Genomic DNA, 6,000 nt, shown 5'->3' on the forward strand with positions numbered 1-6,000 from the left:
TTTAAATCAAAGCAGAGTTACAACGGATTAAGGAAAATAAACGTTTCCTTCCAGGAGTTAACCAATACCTTCTCAAAATGCTTTTTCAGCAGTATGGCTGGTGTTCATCCTTTCATTTAAATTATCTTTATACTGTTGAGTTTAGATGGTAGACACCTGTGGTTTGGTTTTTTTTCAAACATTTTATCACATTGTTTTTATTCCTTCCAGTAATTTTTTTCAAATAATCTCTAAAGAAATGTCTGATATCTTGGCTATAATGGTAGATATTGACATATAGTTATTTTCAAACTTGCTTACACAATAGAGCCAAGTCAAATTGTTACATAAATTAAGGTCCTTATGTAATATTGTATTAAGGAAGATTCTGAAAAAATAGATTAAAAATAAAATATTCAGCTCATTTACACTTATCTAGTGGCTTAAGCTGCAGCCTCATCAAGCATCAAAGAAGTGAGATAGGTCCTTGGTCCATAAACTTAATGAATCATTTTCATCATCCTGAGAGTGTGTTGCATTACAAATTTCTCTGTCTCCGGCCACCCTGAGATTTGGATTCAGTGGGTCTGAAAGTTGTCATGGTGTTTGCTAATATTGAACACACTGAGTAGATTAATTTTCTCACTATTTTCATCTATGAAGACATATGAAGATTTTATTTCAAATGATTTTGTTCTTGAGGTATGAGTATATACCTTATTTTATGGAAAATGGAAGTTTTAGGAGAGATTTATACTTATTTATTATAAATATAAAGATCACTATCAGTGTACAGATCCTAATTAGAGGTTTTATCTAATGAATTTCAGTAACGCTCCTTAAGAAAAAATAGAAAATTTGCAAACTGACTGTAAACTGCACTTAAGCAAGTATGTTTTTATCTATTAATATCATCTATCTATCTATCTATCTATCTATCTATCTATCTATCTATCATCTATCTATCTATCTACCTATCTACCTATCTTCCTATTTATCTCATCTATTTGCCAAAAATTTGATTGGGGTTGCCTTTCCTATAATGCTCTTAAATAACTGCCATTTAAACCCATTTTTATCAGTATTTCTATTTCTTTGATTGATCTCCTAAAATTAGAAAAATACCATCAGCAATTTTTAAATGTGGATTTCCTATTTTCACCACTGTCTAACTTGTATGTGTTTCTTTAACAGTAAAGAGTGTTTGAGTTTGGTGACTTTACACACACTAATGATTTTATCCTAGAATATACAGTTTCAAAACACACACACACACACACACACACACACACACACACGATAGCAGAAATTTTCTCAGCCACCTAAACAGACTAGTCTTTTTTTTTCTAATTTATTTGTTATTAAAGTATAGTTGGAATATAATATTATATATTCCAACATAGTGATTCAACATCTATATACCTTACAATGTGATCCTTACCATAAGTAAACAGACTAGTCTTAATGTTGGCATGATACTTATCTGTGTGAATGATACCGTTTTAGAAGTGAATTTTCCCAGAAATGAAGGCAGCAAAATGGGTAAAAAGTACTTCAGAGGTTATCTTCTCTATACTTCCCTGTGCTTCATGCCAAGAACTATGTATAAGAACTACGTATGGAGTAATTATAGTTTCTGCTTATAGCTTTCTTATTTGGTATTACTCCAATATAGATAATTGACTTTAAGTGTGACCTTGTTCACATTAGTGAACTTGTTATCCAGAAAAGAAAACTGATAACAGGCTTCTTTGTCATCAAAGGGTGAAGAAATGTGACAATCTGGGAACTGGTTTTAGGGCCCCATCTGCTAAACCAGAGAGAAATCAAGATTTTACAGTTCTATAAATATTTTAGTGTATCCCATCATTTATGAACTGTGGCAGCTATCATAAAACGTCTCTGACTTTTGTTACAACTGCATATAAGGCCAGAAAATTGCATCTCGTGGTAAACCATAAAAACCTAAGTAAAAGCACCATTCCTTCCAGTATATTCTAAAAATATACAACCTCCCTGTCAGTACATGGCAGAGTAGTTACCATCCCAGGATGCCTGTTTCTTTCTCATTTTTTTATCTGATCTTACCCTGGTCTTTTCAAGCCCTTTTGTATTTCAGTATCTTTTTATGTTTCATAAATAACAGCCATTGCCATATAACAGCTGAAATAGATTTTACTTTGTCACAATATACTGCAAGCAAGAGACACTGGATGATGATAATGCTGTTACACAATAAGCTTTCATTCTGAGTGTCTAATTGCTCAAGATGTGATTCTCATTGTGTCTGTACTGAGACCTTTAGTGTCATGATTAGAATAAGTTAAGTAAGCAATGGTCAGCAGATTTATAAGAGACAGCTACTCCTGAGGAACTATAGAGAAAAAATGTAAGTAAACCTGACCTGAGAGTGAGATTAAAATAGTGCTTTGTGGATTGCTTCATCCCCTTATTCCATACACTCTTATTCTCTGGCTTTTAAAAAACATTTTATGATACTTGTGATATTTTAACACTATAATATGTTTGGATCCTTCTGATGGTCTCTGAAACATGTAACAGCTTTGATGGTCATGTCACATTTTAAGGAGGACAAACTATCCAACTGGCATCATTTGATCAGACAACAGAATGTTTTTCTTATGACTAACCTATACGAGATTGATAGACATACTCAAGTTAACAAGGTAATATATCTCAGGGTATTCAGTCATACGTAGAAACTTGAGAGCTCTCACTGTATCCTGATATACATATGATGTTATATGGATCATATTGGGGGTTAGGCAATAATATTACCCATTGCTGTTCGTTTTTTATACATAAATGAACACATGATTCTCAGTGTGCAAATCCTGCCTGAACATTGATCATACAAGTCAAATACTTCCAGCTTACTTTTTAATGTGATTTCCAACTCCATAAAATCAGTCCTTCCGCTCTCCTTTTCTTCCCTATAAACATGCCATTTTCATTTGCAGTGAATAATGCCAGGCTAATACTTGGGATGGGAATGTAAATTTGAGACAACGTGAAGTTGATTTATTGTCCATGAATATAGTTTGGGCACACTGAGATTCATGACAGACTGCTCTGCGTGCCCATGTTCTCAGATATAAGTGGTGGAAATAAAATCATATCCTGAATCTTCCTCTTATGCTCTATGAGCCCAGCTCTGACCTGGAAAAAAACATTCATGCACATCCAAAGTGAGTGGAGGAAGAAAGAATGGACAGAACTCCGGGAACACTCTTAAGGTACTGGCAGAAATTCAGCAGAAAGATGAGTGCCATGCCCGTGTGGCCCTGAGACCGCTACTGCCCAGGGCTAGCTCTTCTTCCTGGCACTGCTGGACTCCTTCCAATAATAACAGGCATGAGAAGATGTCACGGGCCTGGACTTTTCATGGCAATGACAGGAGGAGGCAATGAAGACTTCTGATTAAGAAACTGGTTGTTTGGAGCACTTGACCCAAATTTTCTGGATGCACTGATCTGTGAATGTGCTGTAGACCAGAACCCAATAGTGAGAGAAGGGCAAAGGCTGACTACCACAGTGATGGGAAGAATTGATCATGATTAACAAAAACAACATATACATTATACTCTTGTGAAAGAGACCTGAAAGGTTTGCCACTTGCTAGCTAAATTGAGTTAATATCTCACATCCTTAATTTCCTCTTCTGTAAATGGGCTTCCCTGTGCTCCCAGTATAGTGCACTGGCAGGAGCAGGCTACTTACTAAATATTCTGAGTAATACCCCTGTCTATCCATAGTTACTGTGAGAATCAAAGTATGTTAGGTAATGAAACTCTGCACACAGTACCTGAAGCAGAGTAAGTACTCAAAAATGATTTAGCTGTTGTTACTATCTGTATTATTGTTCCTGATACATAGTAGGTGCTCAATAGACTTCGGTTGAATTGAATTAATTTGAACTGAAATGTATAGAAGTATTATATATGGATATTGTTTCACTCATTAAAAACAGCTCCGGATGGGGATATTTCAGCTATTCTAAAATAGGAATGAACTGAATGAATATTTAATAATGCCAGATGTGGTATTAAGTACTGTCTGGTATCTGCCCTCTAATTATCATAGTAATGCTATAAGTTAGGCATTTTTCCACTTTCCTGATAAGGATGTTAAATTTCAGAGCAGTAAATTAACTTACTTATGGTTACATAATGGAATGACAAAAATCAGAATTTGAACTCAGGTTACCTGGCTCAAAACCAAAAGACAAAGGGGAGAGACAATAGCAGACTGAAGAAAGGTAAAAGTTCTCAAGTCCGTATTCTACCTGTCACACAAAAAAAATAAAAAAATAAAAATACTATAAATTCTTAGTAATTAAAATAACAGACATCTTAATATTTTATCTAAAACTTCCTACACTCTCTTAAAATGTTATGGTTTGTGAAAAGTAAACTAAATTCTATAGTCTTAAACAAATAAGTTCTATAGTTAGAGATCAGTGGCTAATTAGTTCTGCATAATCCGTGCTCTTCCTCTCCACACAGAGTCCTGGTGGGGACAGGACATATGGTTGTGGTGTCACTGCGATATCTCTGTGTGTTCTAAGGAAAGAGCTCCCACATACATGAACAAAAGCACACCGCAGTAACATTCCACTAGTGACTTTTTTAATATGCCAAAGAGGAAGGGAACACTATGTAAGACCTTATTTATTGTTGCTACTGTGCTTGTGTTGCTGTTGTTGTTTCACCAGGATTAGGACCAATGAGTAGAAATGATAGGAAGTAGATTTAAGTTCCCTAAAGAACTTTGTAACCATTAGAGTCGTTGCTGAGTATTACCTACTTCAGAAGAGATCTTAGCAATGGGTAGGAAGTACAACAGGTGGCATCTACTTGCCTTTTGCCTGGAAATTCTATGATTTTTATGGAAGAAGGCATCCCTACTGCAGACGTTCTCCTTTAATTGACAATCTATAATCACATTTTTAAACAAGAAAATGAAGTCTTTTTAAAGAAAGACTTTTCAAGTAAAGTGGAGGGGCCTGGATACAGGTAAACTTATTCAATCACATAACCTGGACTCATTGAACACCTTGTGTGTTTTGACCAAGACAAATGTGGTTCCGACCTTGTGAACCATACAGAACAGCAGGCTCTAGTTGAAAACAATGATTCTGGCAGGCTCAGACTATGTATCCAAATAAATGTTGGAAAGTTTGAAAGTTAAGACATTTCAAGACTGCAGAGGGAAAGTGAAATTTTAATCAAAGTTGACTTTGATATATTTCTGAGGTCCCTTCATCAACTGTGCCCATCTTCATTGTCTGTGGTTGGCTGCACTTGTTAAATCTGAGTGCTGACAAGACCCCAGTCTCAGGATAAAGAGCACCGAGTTCCATTTCCAAGCTGCCCAACTGTGTCAGAAAGCACAACCCCTCCTCTCTCTCTCTCTACAGTTAAGCATTTATGATGGGCCTGATAGAATGACTACGGACTGTGGGAATTCATTTCCGAAGCAGGAAGTGAGATGAGGAAGCAAAACAAAGCCAGTGCATGTTGTGGTAACTGAATCCATGCCTGCATTTAATCAAAGGGCACTGGTGAGTCATGACCAGGAGAGCAGGGCTCCCTGAGTCAGTAATCAGCAGCAGAAATCCACATCAAACTGCAGCTCCAGTGCTAGACTTCCTGCTCTCCATTGTTCCACAGACATTCTGAGAGTGGAAGAAGCAACAGAGATTGACGATGCTTTTAAGTCCTTGTTTTCCTGCTCCATGGCTTCCGCAGAAATGGATGCCTGCAAGTCACAAAGCCAGAAGAGCACAATAGTATTTACCAAAAGAGCAGTGAGTAACCTTGCTGGATTTGGACACTGATGGCTGTCTGGGCCTCCTGTTTCAGCAGCTCTGTGATTAGACTTGAGGGAGATGCTGCGTTTCCCTCTTGTCCATGTTGGCACCTTGCCTGGCTGAAGGGGCATCCTTCCCTCATGTGAGTTATCTCTCTCCCCAAGGTCTCAGGGGGCCTCCAAGCCAAC

Source organism: Rhinolophus sinicus, chromosome 14, assembly GCF_057876585.1.
Source record: "Rhinolophus sinicus isolate RSI-liver-muscle chromosome 14, RSI-T2T, whole genome shotgun sequence".
Lineage (NCBI taxonomy): Eukaryota > Metazoa > Chordata > Mammalia > Chiroptera > Rhinolophidae > Rhinolophus > Rhinolophus sinicus.